Source organism: Carettochelys insculpta, chromosome 22 (genome assembly GCF_033958435.1).
Source record: "Carettochelys insculpta isolate YL-2023 chromosome 22, ASM3395843v1, whole genome shotgun sequence".
Classification (NCBI taxonomy): domain Eukaryota; kingdom Metazoa; phylum Chordata; order Testudines; family Carettochelyidae; genus Carettochelys; species Carettochelys insculpta.
Genome location: NC_134158.1, coordinates 2,049,067 through 2,075,150, shown reverse-complemented (window position 1 = coordinate 2,075,150; position 26,084 = coordinate 2,049,067). Strand labels below are relative to the sequence as shown.

The following is a 26,084-nucleotide window of genomic DNA, read 5'->3' as shown; positions in this document are numbered from 1 at the left end:
CTTCAAATCAGTGGCACTGCAATGGGCACCCGCCTGGCCCCACACTGTGCCAACATGTTTATGGCTGACCTGGAACAACTTCCTCAGCTCTCCACCCCTGGCGTCCCTCCTCCACTTGAGCTACACTGATGACATCATCACCATCATCATCTGGACCCACGAGAAAGAGGCTCTTGAAGAGTTCACAGTGATTTCAACAGTTTCCACACCACCATCAACCTCAGCCTGGAACGGTCCACACAAGAGATCCACTTCCTGGACACTCCTGTGCACATAAGTGATGGTCAGATAAACACAACCCTATACCAGAAACCCAAGGACCGCTGTGCTACCTCCATGCCTCCAGCTCCCATCCAGGGCACATCACACGATCCATTGTTTACAGCCAAGCACTAAAGGTACAACCACGTTTGCTCCAATCCCTCAGACAGAGACAAACACCTTCAAGACCTTTACCAGGCTCTCCCGAAACTACAATACCCACCTAAGGAAGTGAAGAAACAGATTGACAGAGCCAGACGTGTACCCAGAAGCCACCTGCTACAAGACAGGCCCAGCAAAGAAAACAACAGAACACCACTGGCCATGAGCTGCAGCCCCCAGCTAAAGCCTCTCTCGTGCAACATCCGTGACCTACAACCCATCCTGGACAATGATCCTTCACTCTCAAAGACCATGGGAGGCAGGGCCTGTTCTTGCCTGTGGCCAGCCTGCCAACCTTAAACAAATTCTCACCAGCAAGTATAGACCACAACACCGTAAATCACAAACCAAACCTTTCGACAAACCTCAGCGCCAACTCTACCCACCAATGACACCACCACACTTGTCCCCTGACACTGGGGACAGGGGCAGGGAGGGACCCTGAACCAAACCCAACCCAGCATGTGACACCCCCGGGGACAGGACTCCTCACCCAGCCAGCGCACAGTCTGGTAATTCTCCTGCATCACCTCCCTGTAGAGGGCTCTCTGCCCCGGGGCCAGCAGCCCCCATTCCTCCTGGGAGAAACACACAGACACCTCCTCCAAGGTCACCGGCTCCGCCACCGCCATGTCCTCGCTCTGTCTCTGCAGGTCCGGGGCTGCTCTGGAGCCAGACATGGGGGCTCTGCACCTGGTAGGGGAAAAGGGCAATGGAGACACTTCAGACGGGGCTGGAAGCCGCTCCGCACCCCCAGCTCCCCACACTCGCTCCCTGGGGCACACGTGCTGCACACGCACATTTGGGGAAACGCTCGAGTCTCACAGAACCACCTCGCACAAGTCAGATCCCAAATCCGTCCTCGTTTCTCTCCGGACACGGCCTGAGCCCCAGCACTGCTGCGCACTGGAGTGTGTCCCACGGACACGTCACGTGGTTAGTGATACCCCACGGGGACAAGCCCGGAGGAAGGGAGCAGCTAAAGGGACAATGAGGGTCACTGAACTGCACCGCGGGGGAGCACCGGCACCGTGCGACGAGCGCCCGGCCCCACTGGGGAACCGGGGGTGGGGGACACAAGCCCACCCAGAGCTCTCGGATCCCCTGCGGGGGGGGGGTGGTGCAATGGACTCAGGGCCCCAAATCACTGAGGGGGACAAGGGAGAAGAAAACCAGGGGGGTGCAGAGGCCCTGGGGCGAAAACAAGGGAGCTGGGGGAGAACCGAGCACAGAGCCCCCAGCACCCACTGGTCCCTGCGGGGTGCAGAGCCCGCGGGCGCCGCCCAGAGACTCCGCCTGGAGGTGCGAGTGGAGCCAGGAGCGAAAACCAGCCCCGAGTCACAGCCCCCCCGGCCGCCTCCGCCCCCCTCCCCTCCCCTCCCCTCCCCTCCCCGGGCGCGCGGGCGGCAGGACGAGGCGGAGCGGCCGGAGAACGGGGCGGCCCGGCCGGGACCAGGGGGAGGCGCTGGCGCGGACGGGGGGCCCCGCACGAAGCGTCCGAGACACAAGCGGGTGGGGGCGGAGTCACTTCCGGGCCCGGCCGGGTCCCCGCTCACCTGGCGGCGGCTCCCTGCCGGGGAGGGCCCTCGGGGGGTTCCAAGCGGCGACACCGCGTAACCCGGCGGAGCGGCCGCAGGAAACTGGCTCCTAGGAAGTGACGTCGGAGAAGGAGAAGCTGAAGGGGGCAGAGGAAGTGACGCAGGAGGGCGGCGGGGGCGGGCTGCGGTGGGGGCAGATGTTGGGGGCGTTTCTCTCACTCACAGGCTGCGCGGGTAAAACTCTCCGCAGAAGGCGGCTGCCCCCGGCCTGGCTCTGCGCCTGCACAGAGGGAGACGGATCAGTGGCCGCTCGTAGCTCCAGCCACCCCCGCCCACCGCGGGCTGCGTCAGGGGCGAGCAACAGCCGGGAAGGGGGAGGGGTCCCTGCATCGAACCTGCCAAGGGCTCGTCCTGTGTGAACCGCCTCTTCCCGCCCCCCGCTCCCATTGGCCGAGCTGCCTGTCAGCCCTGTCCCGCCCGCTCCCATTGGCCGAGCTGCCTGTCAGCCCTGTCCCGCCCGCTCCCATTGGCCGAGGTGCCCGGCCCCAGCTCTGCGCCCGGCTCCGCACTGGCCTCCCGCCGCGCATCGCTGTTGCTCTGAGTCATCCCCGCCCTTCACCCCGCCCCGCCCCAGCGCTGCGCGCAGCCTCCCCACAGCCCCAGAGGGGAGCGAGTCTGTGCTGGCCCCGCCCCTCGCCCCGGCCCGGCCCCGCCCCCTCGCCCCGTCTGTCCGGCCCCAGCGGCTCGTCCCGGCTCGTGTCTGTGATTTCCCCGCGGGAGTTTGTTCTGTGCCCCACGTGGTCCCCAGGCGGGCAGATTTCCTGGGCTGGGGTCAGTTCCCCTCCCTCCATACCTCCCTCCCGCCCCCAGCCTGGATTGCCCGTGTCAGGGGCGGCTCTTCTCTCCGCTCGCCCGCAGCCGGGGGCGCTGTCACCGGGCACCGCTTGGGGGCGTCTTGTGCCCCGACCCTCGCAGCGGCCCCGCCTTGTACCTGTCCCAGTGCGGAGACCCCCGTGTGTGAAACCCCCTTTTCAGTTCCCAGCCCCTGTCCGTCCCTGACACACACCCGCGTCCTGCAGCGCTGGGAAGAGTCACACGTGCGGGGAGTGCGGCGGCGGGAACGCAACGCTGCTGCAGGCTGGGAGGGGTGTGTCTGCCAGAGCTCATCTGCATGGGAATGCAAAGGGCGCGTGTGTGACACCTGCCAGGCAAAGCCGCGTGGGGAGCGAGTCAGCGCTGAGATCTGCTCCCTTGTAAACACCTTGTCGTAAAACCACAATTTATGCTGACGCTCAGTGTGGGAGCTGTGAGACCTCCCCAAGGCTCTGGGTTGCTGTGGGGGACAGGGCAGTCGCCATCGCTGCATCAGACATTGATTACACGGGGCTCCCTCCTTCGAAGCATTGTGAAGAGAAAAAGGAGAGGTACTAGCTGAGTTATCTCATTGAGGGTCTTTTCCCTGTCTGTGTTCTGGTTCTTTAGCAATAAGTTTTTCAGGACTATTTTTCTCTATTTGTTGGAAGGGGGAGCTGGATACTAGAATGTCCATGAAACCATCCCTTGGAGGTATTAATAGCTGACATCACAGGAGGGCAGCTGAGTCTACCCAGAGCTGAAATCACAGGATTCTGCCTCAGGCCAATCTCCAGCAGTGTGATTGGTAAGGAAGCAATGACTGGCAGGTGGCCAGTAAGACCAGCAGTGGATGAATACGGTGATTGGCAGACAGAAGGCAGGAGCGGTGGTGCATGATGGGGGGCTGCTGGAAGGAGACTTGGTTCTATAGCATACGGGGGTGGGATCTCGTTTTAGACATCCGACATCTGTCACTGTAACCTTGGGGTGGGTTTTGGTCATTAAATAAGCTGTTTCTATCTTAGACTCTGTGCTTGTGGGTGGGGGAAGAACCTCCTTACAGGCACCCAGCAAGTGGGGTGAAATTATCCCAGGCCATTGGGGGTGGGTTGAGCCTCTTGGTTTTATCCTTGGCAGGAAACCCCCTGGGAGCTGAACCCGGCCCTTCTGGCAGGCACCTGGCATTAATAGAAGGGTTACATAAATGGGGGCTCTTCCGGGGTGTCTTTTGCTGGGTAGTACCCCTCACAAGCACATATATATCCCATTGTAAGAAACTATTCTGTTATTGCAGGATAAGTTAGAGTTTATGCCATGGCTGGCCATATGCTAGAAGACTGGTGTGAGGAGTTGAGTGCCGATCCTCAGAACTGTATATGAGTATTGGGGATACCTGAGGGTAGGGAAGATGACCCAATTGAGGCCCTTCTAACAAAAGCCATTGATTCTCTAACGAGGTGTCACATACGGGGGAGTAGACCTCGAGTAGAGAACAAAAGCCTTTGCGGTGCTGTGTGAACTGCCAGTGGCTGTGGACTCTTTGCAGATCCCAAGTGAGATAAAGACTCCCATTGGCACGTTGAAAGTTGTGATCACCAAGGCCTTTGCAAGGGGCCCTGCCTCATGTGCCAGGTTTGAGGAGAAGATGATCGCCTTCTTGGCACAGGAAGGAAAGACTTGCCAAGAAAGGGACGTGCACCGTTCCTGGAAGTACTGCAATACCAGGTCGATGCGTCGAGTGGATGGAGCAAGCTTCTATTCCATCTCTCTGTTCCAAAAATCCATTTAATATATAGTCCTCACATAGAGGACGTATCAGATATTAAGCTGATAAGAACAGATTAAATGAGGTTTATTAGGGGAATGTTTTAAATACAGCAAAGAGCATGACAAATTAACATACACAAGGATATATCATCTGAGAAACCAGAAGGGGTTATGGCACATTATATACAGTAAACAGTGTCTTAATACTTGCAAAAGGAACCCATCTAGTCTCAGATAGACAAAACACAGCCACAAATACCAGACAATACAAAATATCAGCCTTTTGACCAATCCCTACCCTGAGAAGAAAAAGAAGGAATATTTTACAGGTAACAGGCAAAATAAAATATTGGCCTTTTGACCAATCCCAATCCCTAGGAAGGAAAAAAAAAAGAGGGAATATTTTACAGATAATAGACAATATAAAATATCGGCTTATTGGCCAGTCCCTGAGAAGAGGAAAAAAAAAAAGAGAATATTTTACAAGTAACAGACAATATAAAATATTGGCCTTTTGGCTAGTCCCTGAGAGAAGAAAGCGGGAATGTTTTACAGGTAGCAGCCAACATAAAATATCGGCCTTTTGGCCAATCTCTGAGAGGAAAAAGAATAAAAAAAAAAAATCTTTGTGCATAAGACTCCCCGACCCATTAAGTGCCAGGGAGAAAAAAAAATAAAACTAAAAAAATAAAAAAACTATTTTTAAAAAACTAAAATACAAAAAGAAAAAAAAAGAAAAATAATAGATAAAATAAGAAAAAAAAAAAGAAAACGCCAAAGGAGCTCAGTAATCAGCTGTCACAGTACTGGCGATGGCCCGTAATAAGCTCTATGTAAATGTCCCTGGACCACCTGATGGCACCATCAGCCTGTGTATCAGTGGAGCATAACAGCAACTGACCTCGCAAGCCTCCAGTATCCCGTCATTCAGGGGGCCCCAGGCACCCAGTGCCCCCACGAGCAATGCATGGACCTCCACCGAGTAGCCCCAGGACTGCAGGGTGTGCGCCAACGGGGCATACTTGTATAGTTTCTTGACCTGGGTGTTGCGGAAGGCCACCGTGCGGTTCTCAAAGGGCACCGTTATGTCCACGATGAGGACCTTCTTGGACCACTCGTCCGTCACGACGATGTCCGGCTGCAGGAGGCTGTCAGTGCCAGGGATGGAAGAGTCTACGGCGACGGATCCAAGGGAGCCCTTTCACCAGACCGCCCTGGATGGCGTTATGGCGGCTCTGCCAAGCAGCCAAATGCACCAGGCAGCCACGGAGAACGTGGGGAAGAGGGTCCAATGGATATCCACAACACTTGCACCTTTTATCGCATGTCCGTGGCACACAACACCCTTGAGCGGGATGCAATTAAGGCATGCTCAGTGGGTGAAGCACCACTCCCCAAAACAGACTAGTTTTAATTGACAAGTCAGACCTTTAGGCCGTGTCTACACTCGCCAAAAACTTCCAAATGGCCATGCAAACAGCCATTTCAAAGTTTACTAATGAAGCTCTGAAATACATATTCATCACCTCATTAGCATGCAGGCAGCCGCAGCACTTCAGAATTGATACGGCTCGTCCAGACAGAGCTCCTTTTCAAAAGGACCTCAGCTACTTCAAAGTCTCCTGATTGCCCCCTGCTCAAAGGAATAGCGGGACTTTGAAGTAGCCAGGGTCCTTTTAAAAAAGAAGCTCTATCTGGAGTATCCAGCTGTGTCTTTTTCAAAGGGCCATAACTACCTGCATGCGTATGACACACTCAATATGTACTTCTGCATTTCATTAGTAAACATCAAAATGACCAATTACATGGCCATTTGGAAGTTTTTGGGTATTGTAGATATAGCTTAAAAGTTAAAATCTATTTTTGTAACAATACTACTGCCCCCAAAAGGAGATGCACCATTCCTGGAAATACCGCAATACCAGGCTGATGCTTGGAACGGATAGAGCAAGCTCCTAGTCCAGCTCCCAGTTTCAAAAATCCCTTTAATAGATAGTTCTCAGAAACAGAACATCTCAGATATTAAACTGATAAGAACAGATTGAATGAGTTTTATTGAGGGAAAGTTTCAAATACAGCAAGGAGCATAACAAATTAACATACACAAGGATATGTCATCTGAGAAACCAGAACAGGTTATGGAGCGTAATATACAGTAAACAGTGTCTTAGTCGTTACACAAGAAACCCATCTAGTCTCAGATAGACAAAAAAACAGAGTTACAAGTAACAGAGAATATAATATATAGGCCTTTTAACCAATCCCTATCCTAAGAAGAAAAAGGGGAAAATACTTTACAAGTAACAGACAATATAAGATATTGGCCTTTGGATCAATCACAATCCCTGGGGGAGAATCAAAAAGGGGAGTATTTTACAGATAGACAATAAACAATATCAGCTTATCGGCCAGTCCGTGAGAAAAAAGAAATCTTTGAACATAAAACTCCCCAACCCATAAAGTGCCAGAAAAAATAAAATAAAATAAAATACATTAAATAATAAATTACAACCATAAAAAAAACAAAAAAAAATAGATAAAATAATGAAAAAAAGAAAAAAAACACAAAGGAGCTTGATAATTACCTGTCAGAATATTGGCAATACCCTATGATATACCCTGTATAAAAATCTCTACATCACCTAATCACATCAGACACCATCAGCCTGCATATCATTCAAACATAATAGCAACTTATTTCACAGCTTTCTAATATACTACACTTGATTTTAGGCTACAGAAAACCAAAACACAACACGTTGTCACAGTTTTACACAGCCCATTCATCTGGACACTTTTGAATGTCACAAGGACTAAGCCCAATGGCTCACATGTGAGCAGCGCAACAAGATTTTCACAGATCGGCAAGTTCACCTACTTTCTTCATCCTGCAGCTCCTTTCTAGCTGCTCAAAGCAAAACCTCTCCCACCTCATAACTCCGCTGTAACACTAGAAACACCTAATTAAAACACCTCATCTGCATGCAGCCCGCCCCCTCGCGGCAGCGCGCTGACACCGCAGAGCCATTGGAGAGCCAGGGGCCGATGCTTCTGCACGCAGTAAACTCTACACGTCTGCCATAGTCTCATGGTAGGCCACACCCCCCGGAAGTGACGCGCCAGGGCAGGAGTTCCAATGCGAGGCGGGCAGAGCTGAAATGGGACAGAACTTCTGTTGAAAGGGGCGGGGCTAAAGGGAAAGAGGGCGTGGCTAAAGTTTGATTGATGGCAGATCCCTCATGCTACTCAGGGCTTTGCAGCAGGGCACCTGGCTCACACCTGACTGGGGGGTGCCGGGGGGGGGGGTGGATGCATTGTGGGCGGGGGTCTGGATCAGGCAAGGCTGGAAGGCGGTGGAGGGGCTCTGGGTCAGATCACGCTGGGGCGGGGGGGGGGGCGGGAAATGTCAGGGTTACACCAGGTGCTTGGAGGGTCTGGTCAGCCCGGGCGGCTGCTTCGGTGGCTTCAGCTCCCTGCCGGCAGTGACCACCTGCGGCCGCCAGGGGGCGCGCTAAAGCCGCCCGCGCCCGCGGGCTCCCCAGAGCCGAGGTTCGAGCCCGGCGCCCTCCGCCGCTGCCGCGCTGGGGCCGCCCCTGCAGCTCCCGCGCGCCTGGGGGAGCGGGACGCGAAAGGGACGTGCCCCGCCCCGCCCGGCTGCTGCTCCGGGAGTAACGGGGCTCCCCGGCCAGCCCCTCCCGGGGCGCTGAGCTCACGGGGCGTTGGCCGCTGTGCGGGGAGCTCGGCGCTGGGCTGTGCCGGGGCCGGGCCTCCTGGCGGGGGCGAGGAGCTGGGGCTGCTCCCGGGGGTGGGGGACACGTGGCGCCGCTTAGCCCCGCTGGGGGTGAACGCTGCTCTCGGAGGTCACCTGGGGCGACGTCCCCTGCAAGCAGGGCGCTGCGGGACCCAACTGGCCCGAGCCTGCCGCTGTCAGGGGAAAGGCGCCCCAGCCTGGCAGGGACCTGCTGCAGCTGGGGAACCCCCCGGCCCAGGGAAGCCCCCGCCAGCCCCAGACCCACTGAGGGCAGGGGAGGGATGCCGATCTCCCAGCCCAGCCCCACGTGGCGCCTCCCCCTGCCTCAGCCTGGGGGCTGTGTTGGGGGGAGAGCTGGGGTGGGGTCCTCTCTGCTGTAGCCCGGAGCCAGCCGGCACCCGAAGCCCTTCAGACCTGGCTCCACCCCAGAGCCCGCACGCCCAGGCAGCACCCTCACCCCCAACCCTCTGCACCAGCCCTGAGCCCCCCTCCCACACGCCGAACCCCTTGACCTCACCCCCCCCCGCGCTTTGTCAGACTACTGATATGGAGGGGACGTGTCACATTTCCCATGAGGGGTGCACGGAACAAATTCATTCCACAGGTGCCTGGGAAAAGTTAACGGGAAGGCTGAGTCTGAGCCCGGGTTTTACAGAGGAAGCACCAACTCAGCTGGGCCAACATCCCAGCCTTGTTCCCAAGGGGTGACCAACAGCTGGGGGGAGCGGGGGCGGGGAGGGGGACAAGCAGGAGCAGAGCGCATGAGAGAGGGGACTTGCATTTCGCTCAGGGTTAATACCCCCTTGGGACTGCCCTGCAGTGCCCTGTAAGAACAACAAGTCCTGGGGCACCTCAGAGACTAACATTCTGGAGCATAAGCTCTCGTGGGCAGAGTCCCGCTTCATCCCAGAGTGCGCCAGCCTTTCTAGGTGGCAATGCGCCCACCGCTCACCTTTTCCCTCTCACTCTACAGGCTCGTCTTCTATTGGCCCAGCCTGCTACTGCTGACTGAGGACTGTTTCTCACTGCCTCTCTCCTTCTCTAGAGTTGCCCACTGCTCACCTTGTAATGATCTGCAGCACGAAGGGTCTGTCCTGATCGCTTCCTGGAACGTCTGGTGACAGTCTCGCATAGGTACAGCATCCATTCTCACTCACACAACAAGGAGCTTTCATTAGCACAGATACAATCAGTACTGAGACTGAACAGCAAGTTAATTTCAAAACCATCACACTGAATTCAATGTCAGATACAGGTGAACATTACACAGAACTGAAAGAGTTTTATACTACAGGGGTGCAGCTTGCTTGCTTTTAGGCCCTTTTAGGCCCCATGGAAAAACTGCCAACTGTCTTCAGTTGCGTCTCCTCTTTGTCTTAAACCTGCACAATCAAAAAGTTTCAATCTGTTCTTAATGGTTAACCAAACCAGGTCTGGCCAGGGGGGCTGGAACAATTTTTATCATGGGAGTGCTGATGAAGGGGACTTGCAGCCCTCTGCTTTCACCAGCCCTGGAGGCCTGCTGACCTAGAGCAGACCTGCCTCTTACAAACACACGGATTCTTTTCTCTGCAAAAAAAAGAGCAGTCTATGAGCATTTTAAAGGCTAACAAAATAATTTATTAAGCGGTGAGCTTTTCTGGAATAGACCTACATCTTCAGACCATAAGACTCAATATTTAAGGCACAGACAACCAAAAGTAGTCATCAAGGTTGACAAATCGGAATCAAAGTGGGCACATCAGAAGAGCGGTAGGAAGGGGAGAAATCCAGAGTCACATCAAACAAAGTGGCTATGTCTACACTAGCCCAAAACTTCAAAGTGTCCATGCAAATCGCCATTTTGAAGATTACTAATGAGACTCTCTTTAGAATGCGGGGGGCGGGGTGGGGGGCAGCACTTGGAAATTGCAGCAGCTCGCGCTGCGCAGCTGGTCCAGATGTGGAAATCCCCTTATTTTAATTTGCTGATAGGAATAAGGGGATTTCGAAGTTGCCGGGGTTCTTTTGAAAAGGACCCCCATCTAGACCAGCGCTGCAATTCCAAAGTGCCCCAGCCACGCACTTGCTAATGAGGTGCTAAATATGCATTTAACTGCTTTTACAGATGATAAATAGCAAAACAAAAAGCAGTCAAGTAGCACTTTAAAGACTAGCAAAATGGTTTATTAGGTGAGCTTTCCTGGGACAGACCCACTTCTTCAGACCATAGCCAGACCAGAACAGACTCAAGATTTAAGGCACAGAGAACCAAAACGGTAAGCAAGGAGGACAAATCGGAAAAAGATAATCAAGGGGAGCAAATCAGAGAGCGGAGGGGTGGGGGGGGGAAGGCCAAGAATTAGATTGAGCCAAGTATGCAGACAAGCCCCTATAGTGACTCAGAAAGTTCCCATCATGATTGAAACCATGTGTTAATGTGCCGAATTTGAATAGAAAAGCCAGTTCAGATGTTTCTCTTTCCAAAGCGGAGCAAGAATTGCTTTTCTGCAACACACATCCCTTGAGGTCATCGACAGAATGCCCCGTTCCATGAAAAGGTTGACTAACTGGTTTGTGGATCTGGAGCGTTTTGATGTCTGTTTTGTGCCCATTGACCCTTTGTCTAAGGGAGTTAGAAGTCCGCCCAATATACGAAGCACCTGGGCACTGTTGGCATATATGATGTTAGTAGAGGAGCATGAGAAAGTGCCCGTGATTCTGTGAGTAACCTGATTAGGTCCAGTGAGGGTATTTCCAGAGAAGAGATGTGGAGAAAGCGAGCAGCGGGCTTTGTTGCAGGGAAAGGTTCCAGGACCGCTATTCCTGGGCTTTATAGACTGTGGCTGTTAGTGAGAAACCTCGTAAGGTTGGGAGATTGTCTGAAACAACAAACAGGCATGTCACCCAGGAGCTTCTGTCATTATTCCAAATGTTAAACACGTATTTCACCGCTTCCTGAGTAATGCTTAAAGTAGCCATTTATATAGTAATCTGAAAGATCACAACAAATAAAAACACAACCTAGAAGCAAAACCGTAAATGATTCTTTGAATAAGTTTGCATATTAAGAACCCTGTTTTTGGTTCAGAAAAACGAGATCTTCACACTCAAAATCTATTTTTTCACCAAATGCATTTCCCTCAAAAGGGAAGTGCACCGCTCCTGGAAGCACTGCAATACCAGGTCGATGCATGGAGTGGATGGAGCAAGCCCCTATTCCATGTCCCTCTTCCAAAAATCCATTTAATATAGAGTTCTCAGATAGAAAACATATCAGATATTAAACTGATAAGAACAGATTAAATGAGTTTTATTGAGGGAATGTTTCAAGTACAGCAAGGAGCATAACAAATTAACATATACAAGGATATATCATCTGAGAAACTAGAACAGGTTATGGAGCGTAATATACATTAAACAGCATCTTAGTACTTACATAAGAAACCTAACTAGTCTCAGATAGACAAAAAAACACAGTTACAAACAAGAGATAATATAAAATATCGGCCTTTTAACCAATCCCTACCCGGACAAGAAAAAGGGGAAAATACTTTAAAGTAACAGACAATATAAGATATTGATACTACACTTGATCTGAGCCCACAAAAGGCTGAGAAGCGATACCATTTTCAAACAATTTTACACAGCCCACCCATCTGGACACTTTTCGATGGCATGACGACTCACCCGAATGCAACACACGTGAGCATTGCAACAAGATCTTTACAGATCGGCAAGTACACCTGCTCTCTTCATCCTGCAGCTCCTTTCTAGCTGGTCAAAGCAAAACCTCTCCCACCAGAGAATTCAGCTTTAAAATGACTTATTCCACCAGACCTGCGAGCTGCCTTTGTGGTGGCTGTTTCGCTCCCTAAGCGATCACCTAATCTGCATGAAGCCTGTGCCCTCGCTGCAGCATGCTGACGCCATCGAGCTGTTAACCCTGGATGGACTGCAGAACCAAAACAAAAAGCAGTCAAGTAGCACTGTAAAGACTAGCAAAAGAATTTGGAAACCTTCTGTTCATGCCACATGCCTGCCAGAAGGGCCGGCTTCAGCTCTTGTGGGGTTTTCCTGTCAAGGATACAACCAACCGGCTCGAGCCCCCACCCAGTGGCCTGGGACAATTTCACCCCCATGCTGGGTGCCTGGAAGGCGGTTCTCCCCCCTCGCAAGCACAGAGTCTGAGATAGAAATGGCTTCTTTAAGGACCATTACCTACCCCAAGGTTACAGTGACAGATGCAGTATATCTAAGCAAAGAAGAGACAAACCCCCTTTACCCAGCTACCATCCCCATATGCAGTAGAACCCAGTCTCTTGCTGGGGCTCTTGGCCCTTTACCCCATACACACAGTTACAGGGTGTACCTTCTGCAGTGCAGTCCCGAACCCAAAGCCCGCAGATACATTCATTACCAGGGCAGTACCAGCTGTCCACTTGTCTGCAGCCTCCCCTTGCTGCCACAAGCCACCCACCCTCATCTGATGGGCTTCTGACCAGCCTCCCACTGTCACCCACCACCACTCCTACCAGCCACCCACCATGGTTCCCAACCCCACTGCTTGGGCTCCCCCAAAGGCAGAACCCTCTGATTTTACCTCAGCATGGCCTCAGCTGCCACTTTGGCATTAGAGCTCCTGGTATTTCTCAGAGAGGGTTTTACAAACATCCTCGTCACCACCTTTACCTTTCAACAGCAGGGAAGGACTAGCCAAGCCAGACTTAGAGCCACACAGCCAAGGCACTGAGAAAAGTGACTTAACCACTGCACCGCCACCTTTTTTCTTACAAGTCTTTAAACCAGGGAGCCCTGTGTAATCAATGTCTTATGCAGCTATGGCGACTGCCCTGTCCCCCACAACAACACACAGCTGGAGGGGACGTGTCAGCAGCCGGCGCTGGAGCTGCTGCAGGTGAGAGGGCGCTGGATGTGCCCAGGGCCCTATTAAGGAGGGGACTGAGGTGCCTGAAGCTCCAGGCCCAGAACAATTCAGACAGAATTTTTTGAGAGACGTTTTGAAGCATATGCTCCAAAATCTCTGTGAGTCTCTAAGGGGCCACCAAGTCCTGGTGCCTTTGGCCTGGTGCACCTATGACACAGGCCTCACAATCTTCCAAAAGCTTTTCCCTGAGGCAGTGCTTAAGGACAGCATAAACAGCATCGCGTACAATCGAACGCAGACCTTTTTTACACTGACGATGTGGGACTGGCTCAGCCACTTCCATACCAAGCCTCTTCCTAAATTCCTCATAGCCGTCATCCTTGGCATTAGCTTCAGTGGTTTGTATCGGTGCTGAGCAAAACCAAGGTGGGCCCATTTCATCTTCGTTCTCTGACACAACGTCGTCCTGGGGCTCTGGGTCCTCAAGGAAGGCCCTGTCGAGCTCTGGAGAGATTCCCAGAAAGAAAATAATGCAAGATCCTGGGGTCTTTTTAGGTTTTTACAAAATCCCATTACACCTCCCCCCCCACCTCGCTCATTCGTCTCTTACCTCGTTGGCTTCTTTTCCGTTCTCCTTGTCCGACTCCTGCAAGCTGCGGCCGCCTTCCTCCGTAGGGGAGGACAGAGAGAGGCCGTCTACCTTGTCGGGCCGCCTCGAGAGCGGTTGGGTTTCAGGGTCGGGTTCCGGTGTATCCGTCAACAAGGGTTGGGCCAAAGGGCTCCCCTCGGAGCTGTCGCGGATGCGGCGCTTTCTCCACGTGCGGCGGAGACCCGTCGGCACATGAACAACGTCCGAACTCCTGGCAGGGGTGGTGAAAGTGTCCCTCTTCCCGCTCAGCGTTTGCACAGTTCTGAACCACGCGCCCTTGGAGCCAGATGGCCTCTTTGTGGGGGTAGCGCTGCGCTCCGGTTGGTAGAGGGTGGCGGGGCGAGTCCTTCGAGGGGTCGCATGACACCCTTTCCTTCCAGGCACGTGTCTCACTTGACCCCGATGTACTCCTGCCCCCCAAGGGCACGTCTGCCGGTGACAGGGGGCGGGCCTAAAAAGGTTGGGGTGGAACGTCTGGTGACAGGAGGGAGGGTCGAAAGGGTTAAGGGGGTGGGACTTCTGGTGAAAGGGGTGGGCGGAGCTAAAAGGGCTGAGGCGTGGCTGAAGGGAAAAGGCGTTGTGGCGAAGGTTTGATTTTGGTAGGCCACACCCCCGGAAGTGACGCGCCAGGGCACGGCTGCCAATGACAGGTGGGCAGAGCTGAAAGGGCTGGGACGGCACAGCTGGGGAAAGGGGCGTGGCTCAAGGGAAAGAGGGCGTGGCTAAAGTTGGATTGATGGCAGACCCCGGAAACTACTCAGGGCTTTGCAGCAGGGCACCTGGCTCACACCAGACTGGGGGGTGCCGGGGGGTGGATGCATTGTGGGCGGGGGTCTGGATCGGGCAAGGCTGGAAGGCGGTGGAGGGGCTCTGGGTCAGATCACGCTGGGGCGGGGGGCGGGAAATGTCCGGGTCACACCAGGGGCTGAGAGGGTCTGGTCAGCCCGGGCGGCTGCTTCGGTGGCTTCAGCTCCCTGCCGGCAGTGACCACCTGCGGCCGCCAGGGGGCGCGCTAAAGCCGCCCGCGGCCGCGGGATCCCCCGAGCCGAGGTTCGAGCCCCGCGCCCTCCGCCGCTGCCGCGCTGGGGCCGCCCCTGCAGCTCCCGCGCGCCTGGGGGAGCGGGACGCGAAGGGGACGTGCCCCACCCCGCCCCGCCCGGCTGCTGCTCCGGGAGTAACGGGGCTCCCCGGCCAGCCCCTCCCGGGGCGCTGAGCTCACGGGGCGTTGGCCGCTGTGCGGGGAGCTCGGCGCTGGGCTGTGCCGGCGCCGGGCCTCCTGGCGGGGGCGAGGAGCTGGGGCTGCTCCCGGGGGTGGGGGACACGTGGCGCCGCTTCGCCCCGCTGGGGGTGAACGCTGCTCTCGGAGGTCACCTGGGGCGACGTCCCCTGCAAGCAGGGCGCTGCGGGACCCAACTGGCCCGAGCCTGCCGCGGTCAGAGGAAAGGCGCCCCAGCCTGGCAGGGACCTGCTGCAGCTGGGGAACCCCCCGGCCCAGGGGAGCCCCCGCCAGCCCCAGACCCACTGAGGGCAGGGGAGGGATGCCGATCTCCCAGCCCAGCCCCACGTGGCGCCTCCCCCTGCCTCAGCCTGGGGGCTGTGTTGGGGGGAGAGCTGGGGTGGGGTCCTCTCTGCTGTAGCCCGGAGCCAGCCGGCACCCGAAGCCCTTCAGACCTGGCTCCACCCCAGAGCCCGCACGCCCAGGCAGCACCCTCACCCCCAACCCTCTGCACCAGCCCTGAGCCCCCCTCCCACACGCCGAACCCCTTGACCTCACCCCCCCCCGCGCTTTGTCAGACTACTGATATGGAGGGGACGTGTCACATTTCACATGAGGGGTGCACGGAACAAATTCATTCCACAAGTGCCTGGGAAAAGTTAACGGGAAGGCTGAGTCTGAGCCCGGGTTTTACTGAGGAAGCACCAACTCAGCTGGGCCAACATCCCAGCCTTGTTCCCAAGGGGTGACCAACAGCTGGGGGGAGCGGGGGCGGGGAGGGGGACAAGCGGGAGCAGAGCGCATGAGAGAGGGGACTTGCATTGCGCTCAGCGTTAATACCCCCTTGGGACTGCCCTGCAGTGCACTGTAAGAACAACAAGTCCTGGGGCACCTCAGAGACTAACATTCTGGAGCATAAGCTCTCGTGGGCAAAGTCCCGCTTCATCCCAGAGTGCGCCAGCCTTTCTAGGTGGCAATGCGCCCACCGCTCACCTTTTCCCTCTCACTCTACAGGCTCGTCTTCTATTGGCCCAGCCTGCTACTGCTGACTGAGGACTGTTTCTCACCGCCTCTCTCCTTCTCTAGAGTTGCCCACTGCTCACCTTGTAATGATCTGCAGCACGAAGGGTCTGTCCTGATCGCTTCCTGGAACGTCTGGTGACAGTCTCGCATACGTACAGCATCCATTCTCACTCACACAACAAGGAGCTTTCATTAGCACAGATACAATCAGTACTGAGACTGAACAGCAAGTTAATTTCAAAACCATCACACTGAATTCAATGTCAGATACAGGTGAACATTACACAGAACTGAAAGAGTTTTAGACTACAGGGGTGCAGCTTGCTTGCATTTAGGCCCTTTTAGGCCCCATGGAAAAACTGCCAACTGTCTTCAGTTGCGTCTCCTCTTTGTCTTAAACCTGCACAATCAAAAAGTTTCAATCTGTTCTTAATGGTTAACCAAACCAGGTCTGGCCAGGGGGGCTGGAACAATTTTTATCATGGGAGTGCTGATGAAGGGGACTTGCAGCCCTCTGCTTTCACCAGCCCTGGAGGCCTGCTGACCTAGAGCAGACCTGCCTCTTACAAACACTTGGATTCTTTTCTCTGCCAAAAAAAGAGCAGTCTATGAGCATTTTAAAGGCTAACAAAATAATTTATTCAGCGGTGAGCTTTTCTGGAATAGACCTACATCTTCAGACCATAAGACTCAATATTTAAGGCACAGACAACCAAAACTAGTCATCAAGGTTGACAAATCAGAAAAATCGGAATCAAAGTGGGCACATCAGAAGAGCGGTAGGAAGGGGAGAAATCCAGAGTCACATCAAACAAAGTGGCTATGTCTACACTAGCCCAAAACTTCAAAATGTCCATGCAAATAGCCATTTTGAAGATTACGAATGAGACTCTCTTTAGAATGCGGGGGGGGGGGGGGGGGCAGCACTTGGAAATTGCAGCGGATCGCGCTGCGCAGCTGGTCCAGATGTGGAAATCCCCTTATTTTAATTTGCTGATAGGAATAAGGGGATTTCGAAGTTGCCGGGGTTCTTTTGAAAAGGACCCCTATCTAGACCAGCGCTGCAATTCCAAAGTGCCTCAGCCACGCACTTGCTAATGAGGTGCTAAATATGCATTTGACTGCTTTTACAGATGATAAATAGCAAAACAAAAAGCACTTTAAAGACTAGCAAAATGGTTTATTAGGTGAGCTTTCCTGGGACAGACCCACTTTTTCAGACCAGAGCCAGACCAGAACAGACTCAAGATTTAAGGCACAGAGACCCAAAACAGTAAGCAAGGAGGACAAATCAGAAAAAGATAATCAAGGGGAGCAAATCAGAGAGCTGAGGGGTGGGGGGGGGAAGGTCAAGAATTAGATTGAGCCAAGTATGCAGACAAGCCCCTATAGTGACTCAGAAAGTTCCCATCATGATTGAAACCATGTGTTAATGTGCCGAATTTGAATAGAAAAGCCAGTTCAGATGTTTCTCTTTCCAAAGCGGAGCAAGAATTGCTTTTCTGCAACACACATCCCTTGAGGTCATCGACAGAATGCCCCGTTCCATGAAAAGGTTGACTAACTGGTTTGTGGATCTGGAGCGTTTTGATGTCTGTTTTGTGCTCATTGACCCTTTGTCTAAGGGAGTTAGAAGTCCGCCCAATATACGAAGCACCTGGGCACTGTTGGCATATATGATGTTAGTAGAGGAGCATGAGAAAGTGCCCGTGATTCTGTGAGTAACCTCATTAGGTCCAAGAATGGTATTTCCAGAGAAGAGATGTGGAGAAAGCGAGCAGCGGGCTTTGTTGCAGGGAAAGGTTCCAGGACTGGTATTCCTGGGCTTATAGACTGTGGCTGTTAGTGAGAAACCTCGTAAGGTTGGGAGATGGGCTGAAACAAAAAACAGGCATGTCACCCAGGAGCTTCTTCATTATTCAAAATGTTAAACACGTATTTCACCGCTTCCTGAGTAACTTTTAAAGTAGCCATTTATATAGTAACTTGAAAGATCACAGCAAATAAAAACACAACCTGGAAGCAAAAGCACAAATGATTCTTAGAACAAGCCAGCATGTTAAGAACCCTGGTTTTGGTTCAGAAAAATGAGACTTTCACACTCAAAATCTAATTTTTCACCAAACGCATTTCCCTCAAAAGGGAAGGGCACCACTCCTGGAAGCACTGCAATACCAGATCGATGCATGGAGTGGACGGAGCAAGCCCCTATTCCATCTCCCTGTTCCAAAAATCCATTTAATATATAGTTCTCAGATAGAGGACATATCAGATATTAAACTGATAAGAACAGATTAAATGAGTTTTATTGAGGGAACGTTTCAAATACAGCAAGGAGCATAACAAATTAACATACACAAGGATATATCATCTGAGAAACCAGAACAGGTTATGGAGCCTAATATACAGTAAACAGTATCTGAGTACTTACACAAGAAACCCAACTAGTCTCAGATAGACAAAAAAAACCAGTTACAAATAACAGAGAAAATAAAAAATTGATCTTTTAACCAATCCCTACCCTGACAAGAAAAAGGGAAAAATACTTCACAAGTAACAGACAATATAAGATATTAGCTTTTCAATCAATCCCAGTCCCTAAAAAAAAATCAAAAGAGGAGTATTTTATAGATAAACAATATCAGCTTACCAATTAATCCCTGAGAAAAAAAGAGTCTTTTAACACAAAACTCCCTAACCCCTTAAGGGCCACAAAAAAAAATAAAACAAAATAAAAAATCACAAAAATAAAAAAAAAAAAAAAACCACAAAACATTACACTTGATTTTAGTTTACAAAAAGCAAAGAACCAAGCTGTTGCTGTCACCATTTTACACAGCCCACCCATCTGGACACTTTTAAATGTCACAATGACTAAGCCCAATGGCTCACATGTGAGCACTGAAACAAGATTTTCACAGATTGGCAAATTCACCTACTTTCTTCATCCTGCAGCTCCTTTCTAGCTGCTCAAAGCAAAACCTCTCTCACCTCATAATTCAGCTTTAAAACTAGAAACACCTCATCTGCATGCAGCCCGCCCCCTCTCTGCAGCGAGCTGACACCCTAGAGCCATTAAAGAGCCAGGGGCCCATGGTTCGGCATGCAGTAAACTCAACACGTCTGCCACAGTCTTTCCTTCCTGTGCCAAGAAGGCGATCATCTTCTCCTCAACCCCGGCACGTGAGGCAGGGCCCCTTGCAAAGGCCTTGGTGATCACAACTTTCAGTGTGCCAATGGGAGTCTTTATCTCACTTGGGAACTTCAAAGAGTCCACAGCCACTGGCAGTTCACACAGCACCACAAAGGCTTTGTCCTCTACTTGAGGTCTACGCCCCCGTATGCGACACGTCGTTAGAGAATCAATGGCTTTTGTTAGAAGGGCCTCAATTGGGCCATCTTCTGTACCCTCAGGTATCCCCAATTCTAATATACAGTTCCGAGGATAGATACTCAACTCCTCACACCAGTCTTCTAGCACACGGCCAGCCATGGCATAAACTCTAACTTATCCTGCAACAACAGAACTGGGCTTCTTACCATGTTATATATATGTGCTTGTGAGGGGTACTACCCAGCAAAAGACATCCTGGATGAGCCCCCACTTATGGAACCATTCTATTAATGCCAGGTGCCTGCCAGAAGGGCCGGGTTCAGCTCCTGGGGGGTTTCCTATAAAGGATACAACCAACCAGCTCAATGCACCCCCCAATGGCCTGGGATAATTTCACCCCACTTGCTGGGTGCCTGTAAGGAAGTTCTTCCCCCGCCCGCAAGCACAGAGTTTAAGATAGAAACAGCTTATTTAATGACCAAAACCCACCCCAAGGTTTCAGTGACAGATGCCGGATGTCTAAAACAAGATCCCACCCCCGTATGCTATAGAACCAAATCTCTTGCTGGGGCTCTTGGCCCTTTACCCCTCACACAGTTACAGGATGTATCTCCCACGGTGCAGTCCTGGATGCAGAGCCCACAGCTGACTGCTTCTGCTATCAGCCGCCCGCTGCTCTTTCCAGCAACCCCCCATCATGCACCACTCCTCCTGCCTTCAGTCTACCAGTCACCATTGTCATCCACTGCTGATCCTACTGGTCACCTACCACTCATTGCTCCCTTACCAATCACACGGCTGGAGATAGTTCTGAAACAGAACCCTGTGATTTCAGCTCTGTGTAAGTTCAGCTCATATTTTGTAATTTCGGCTTTTTATACCTTTGGGGGGGGAGTTTTTTAGACACCCCATTATCTAATTCCATCTTTTAACAGATAAAGAAAACTTGTCTCACTAAACTTATAACTATAACACCAAACCACAAACAGGGCGGAAAAAAAAAGCCCCTCAATAAGCTAATTCAACTAACATCATTTTTTTTCTCTTCCCAACGCTTGAAACGAGGGAGCCCCGTGTAATCAATGTCTGATGCAGCCATGGCGACTGCCCTGTCCCCCACAGCAACCCAGAGCCTTGGTGAGGTCCCACAGCTCCCACACTGAGTGTCAGCATAAATTGTGGTTTTACAACGAGGTGTTTACAAGGGAGCAGATCTCAGGGCTGACTCGCTCCCCACGAGGCTTTGCCTGGCAGGTGTCACACACGCGCCCTTTGCATTCCCATGCAGATGAGCTCTGGCAGACACACCCCTCCCAGCCTGCAGCAGCGTTGCGTTCCCGCCGCCGCACCCCCCACACGTGTGACTCTTCCCAGCGCTGCAGGACGCGGGTGTGTGTCAGGGACGGACAGGGGCTGGGAACTGAAAAGGGGGTTTCACACACGGGGGTCTCCGCACTGGGACAGGTACAAGGCGGGGCCGCTGCGAGGGTCGGGGCACAAGACGCCCCCAAGCGGTGCCCGGTGACAGCGCCCCCGGCTGCGGGCGGGCGGAGAGAAGAGCCGCCCCTGACACGGGCAATCCGGGCTGGGGGCGGGAGGGAGGGAGGGGCCCAGGAAATCTGCCCGCCTGGGGACCACGTGGGGCACAGAACAAACTCCCGCGGGGAAATCACAGACACGAGCCGGGACGAGCCGCTGGGGGCCGGACAGACGGGGCGAGGGGGCGGGGCCGGGCCGGGCCGGGCCGAGGGGCGGGGCCAGCACAGACTCGCTCCCCTCTGGGGCTGTGGGGAGCACAGCGGGGGCTGCGCGCAGCGCTGGGGCGGGGCGGGGTGAAGGGCGGGGATGACTCAGAGCAACAGCGATGCGCGGCGGGAGACCAGTGCGGAGCCGGGCGCAGGGCTCAGGCCGGGCAGTTCGGCCAATGGGAGCGGGCGGGGCGGGGCTGACAGGCAGCTCGGCCAATGGGAGCGGGCGGGACAGGGCTGACAGGCAGCTCGGCCAATGGGAGCGGGGGGCGGGAAGAGGCGGTTCACACAGGACGAGCCCTTGGCAGGTTCGATGCAGGGACCCCTCCCGCTTCCCGGCTGTTGCTCGCCCCTGACTTAGCCTGCGGTGGGCGGGGGGGCGGCTGGAGCTACGAGCGGCCACTGATCCGTCTCCCTCTGCGCAGGCGCAGAGCCAGGCCGGGGGCAGCCGCCTTCTGCGGAGAGTTTTACCCGCGCAGCCTGTGAGTGAGAGAAACGCCCCCAACATCTGCCCCCACCGCAGCCCGCCCCCGCCGCCCTCCTGCGTCACTTCCTCTGCCCCCTTCAGCTTCTCCTTCTCCGACGTCACTTCCTAGGAGCCAGTTTCCTGCGGCCGCTCCGCCGGGTCACGCGGTGTCGCCGCTTGGAACGCCCCGAGGGCCCTCCCCGGCAGGGAGCCGCCGCCAGGTGAGCGGGGACCCGGCCGGGCCCGGAAGTGACTCCGCCCCCACCCGCTTGTGTCTCGGACGCTTCGTGCGGGGCCCCCCGCCCGCGCCAGCGCCTCCCCCTGGTCCCGGCCGGGCCGCCCCGTTCTCCGGCCGCTCCGCCTCGTCCTGCCGCCCGCGCGCCCGGGGAGGGGAGGGGGGCGGAGGCGGCCGGGGGGGCTGTGACCCGGGGCCGGTTTTCGCTCCTGGCTCCACTCGCACCTCCAGGCGGAGTCTCTGGGCGGCGCCCGCGGGCTCTGCACCCCGCAGGGACCAGTGGGTGCTGGGGGCTCTGTGCTCGGTTCTCCCCCAGCTCCCTTGTTTTCGCCCCAGGGCCTCTGCACCCCCCTGGTTTTCTTCTCTGTTCTCCCCTCTCAGTGATTTGGGGCCCTGAGTCCATTGCACCCCCCCCCCCCCCCGCAGGGGATCCGAGAGCTCTGGGTGGGCTTGTGTCCCCCACCCCCGGTTCCCCAGTGGGGCCGGGCGCTCGTCGCACGGTGCCGGTGCTCCCCCGCGGTGCAGTTCAGTGACCCTCATTGTCCCTTCAGCTGCTCCCTTCCTCCGGGCTTGTCCCCGTGGTGTGTCACTAACCACGTGACGTGTCCGTGGGACTCACTCCAGTGCGCAGCAGTGCTGGGGCTCAGGCCGTGTCCGGAGAGAAACGAGGACGGATTTGGGATCTGACTTGTGCGAGGCGGTTCTGTGAGACTCGAGCGTTTCCCCAAATGTGCGTGTGCAGCACGTGTGCCCCAGGGAGCGAGTGTGGGGAGCCGGGGGATGCGGAGCCGCTTCCAGCCCCGTCTGAAGTGTCTCCATTGCGCTTTTCCCCTGCCAGGTGCAGAGCCCCCATGTCTGGCTCCAGAGCAGCCCTGGACCTGCAGAGACAGAGGGAGGAGATGGCTGTGGTGGCGGAGCCGGTGACCTTGGAGGATGTGTCTGTGTGTTTCTCTGAGGAGGAATGGCGGCTGCTGGCCCCGGGGCAGAGAGCCCTCTACAGGGAGGTGATGCAGGAGAATTACCAGACTGTGCGCTGGCTGGGTGAGGAGTCCTGTCCCCGGGGGTGTCACATGCTGGGTTGGGTTTGGTTCAGGGTCCCTCCCTGCCCCTGTCCCCAGTGTCAGGGGACAAGTGTGGTGGTGTCATTGGTGGGTAGAGTTGGCGCTGAGGTTTGTCGAAAGGTTTGGTTTGTGATTTACAGTGTTGTGGTCTATACTTGCAGGTGAGAATTTGTTTCAGGTTGGCTGGCTGGCCGCAGGCAAGAACAGGCCCTGCCTCCCATGGTCTTTGAGAGGGAAGGATCATTGTCCAGGATGGGTTGTAGGTCACGGATGTTGCACGAGAGAGGCTTTAGCTGGGGGCTGCAGCTCATGGCCAGTGGTGTTCTGTTGTTTTCTTTGCTGGGCCTGTCTTGTAGCAGGTGGCTTCTGGGTACACGTCTGGCTCTGTCAATCTGTTTCTTCACTTCCTTAGGTGTGTATTGTAGTTTCGGGAGAGCCTGGTAAAGGTCTTGAAGGTGTTTGTCTCTGTCTGAGGGATTGGAGCAAACGTGGTTGTACCTTTAGTGCTTGGCTGTAAACAATGGATCGTGTGGTGTGCCCTGGATGGGAGCTGGAGGCATGGAGGTAGCACAGCGGTCCTTGGGTTTCTGGTATAGGGTTGTGTTTATCTGACCATCACTTATGTGCACAGGAGTGTCCAGGAAGTGGATCTCTTGTGTGGACCGTTCCAGGCTGAGGTTGATGGTGGTGTGGAAACTGTTGAAATCACTGTGAACTCTTCAAGAGCCTCTTTCTCGTGGGTCCAGATGATGATGGTGATGATGTCATCACTGTAGCTCAAGTGGAGGAGGGTGCCAGGGGTGGAGAGCTGAGGAAGTTGTTCCAGGTCAGCCATAAACATGTTGGCACAGTGTGGGGCCAGGCGGGTGCCCATTGCAGTGCCACTGATTTGAACGTATAAATTGTCCTCAAATCTGAAGTACTTGTGGGTGAGGACAAAGTCACAAAGCTCCACCACCACTTGTGCTGTGGCATCATCAGGGATACTGTTCCAAACGGCTTGAAGTCCATCTTCACGTGGGTTTTTTTGTATTAGGGATCGCGACATCCATGGAGGCCAGCATGGTGTTTTCAGGAAGATCACCAGTGCATAGTAGTTTCCTGAGGAAGTCAGTGGTGTTTCAGAGATAGCTCGGAGTGCTGGTAACATACGGCTTGAGTCGAGAGTCCCCATAGCTGGACAAGGCTGCAATGAGAGTGCCAATGCCTGAGCTGATGGTGCCTCCAGAATGTCTAGATTTATGAGTCTTGGGGGTCTAGGGATGTGTCTGTGCAGATCTGTTCCTGTGCTTTTGTCAGGAGTGTCTTGAGCAGACGGTGCAGTTTCTGTGCGTGCTGCTCAGTGGGATCAGAGGACAGTAGCCTGTAGAAGGTGGTATTGGAGAGCTGCTTGGGGGTCTCCTTTTCATGGTCTGACCTATTCATGATGACAACAGCAGCTCCTTTGCCAGCCTCTTGGATGACAACGCCAGAGCTGTTTCTGAGGCTGTGGGTGACATTGCATTCCACACAGCTGAGGTCATGGGATAAGCAATGTCACTTTGCCACAATTTCTGCCTGTGCACAGAAGCGGAAGCGCTCTAGGTATAGATCCAGTCTGTCGTTTTGATTGCCAGGAAGGATTCCATGCAGAATTCTTCTTCTTGTACTCTAGGTGTGACGGTGCCTGTGGGGCTGTTCAGAGTCTTGTTGAAAGTATTCCTGGCAAAACTGGGGCAGGGTTCCAGATCCCCACAGAACTGTGTCATGTTTGTGGGGGTGGTGGGGCACAAAGAGAGTCCCTGAGGTAGGACAGACTCCTCTGCCAGGCTGTGTGTGTGGTTGGATAGATTGACAATGTTGCTGGGTGAGTTACGGGTACCACTACTGTGGCCCCATGCGGCAAGTCGGAGGTTAGAGAGTTTACAGTCCTGTAGAGAAGAGCAGTGGGCGTTGTAACTCTCCTGTCTCCTTTCAGTAAAGTCCAGCCACGTGGACGTTTGTGTGGGAGGCTGTTTTTAAGGAGAAGCTCCGGACTTGAGAGCTCCTTGTGATGTTTCCCTGTTTGCTGCACAGGATGTTGAACAGGTGGTTCCTCAGGTCTGTGGGAGTGTGTGACCAATCTCTCGACACAGTCCCTGCAGTGTGTCGGTTGCAGTGAGTGTTTCACCTTCAGTCCGTTGGATGGGACGTCCATCCATTTGCACTTGGCGAGGAAGATGGTGTCTGTATCTGTGCAGGTTTTTTCATGGGTATGATGGGTTCCCGCTCCACGTGGCTAAGTTCAGTGCCTGCCTGGTGCCAGGCCTTGGGCGTAGCTGTGTTAGTTTTATCCACAAAAACAACCCCAAATCGAGTGACTTGTTTGAGCTGAGTGGTCCTGTCCTGCCCTGGGATGGGGAGGGTGGGGGAGCAGGTCAAGAGGGAGGCTGATTTGTACCCTAGAGAGTGCAGCAGAGCACTCGGCTCCCCCAGGAATGAGCTGGGCCATTCCCGAGGCAGGGGTGAGCCACCTGTACCCCAGGTGAGTGTGTCATGGGATCTTGTACCATCCAGAGCCCGGCCTGTGCCAGGTGGGGAAGGAGCCTCTCTGGGTGGGCGGCTCAGATCCTGGGGCTGGAAGAAGTAATGGCCTGGACCTTCCTGAACAAGATCAGCACTTGGTTAATTGCTCCCCATGCAGGATTTCCAGTTCCCAAAGCTGATGTGATCTCCTGGGTGGAGTGAGGGGAGGCGCTGGGGGTCCCAGATCTCCAGGGCGCTGGGAAAGGGGAGATCATCAGCGACCCCCACACAGGTGAGCAGTGAGCTAAAGAGACTCAGAAACCGATTTCCATGTCCTCCTAGATGTCACTTGGGCCTTTTCATCCAGATGGACTGACCCTTCAGCCTGTCATCAGCCTTTGCCAGAGGGTGGGGGCAGGGCTGGGGTCCCTCCTGTGAGGAAGGGTTGTGAGGAAGGAGGAGCAACTCAGCTCATGTTATTTCAATCTTTCCATCAGCTGTTGGCTGCGTTCCCCCTTTTCTGTTCCCTTTCAGAGTTTTCCTTTCAGCTCAGCACAGAGTGACACTGTCTGGTTCTCTCTGTGTCTCAGCAGGTGAGGAGATGCTGCTCACGAATGACGAGGAGAATCTTCAGCTGGAAGCACCAGAGCAAGTGGCCTCCTGTGGG

General features: G+C 54.1%; 4 pseudogenes; all 4 read right to left on the bottom strand.

Annotated features, from left to right (window-relative positions):
- Positions 1-4,504: 4,504 nt before the first annotated feature.
- On the bottom strand, positions 4,505-4,681 carry LOC142025344 (U2 spliceosomal RNA; annotated as a pseudogene).
- Positions 4,682-6,471: 1,790 nt separating this feature from the next.
- On the bottom strand, positions 6,472-6,647 carry LOC142025357 (U2 spliceosomal RNA; annotated as a pseudogene).
- Positions 6,648-11,462: 4,815 nt separating this feature from the next.
- Positions 11,463-11,638, bottom strand: LOC142025335 (U2 spliceosomal RNA; annotated as a pseudogene).
- A 6,592-nt stretch (positions 11,639-18,230) lies between these two features.
- On the bottom strand, positions 18,231-18,406 carry LOC142025342 (U2 spliceosomal RNA; annotated as a pseudogene).
- Between the last annotated feature and the right edge of the window lie 7,678 nt (positions 18,407-26,084).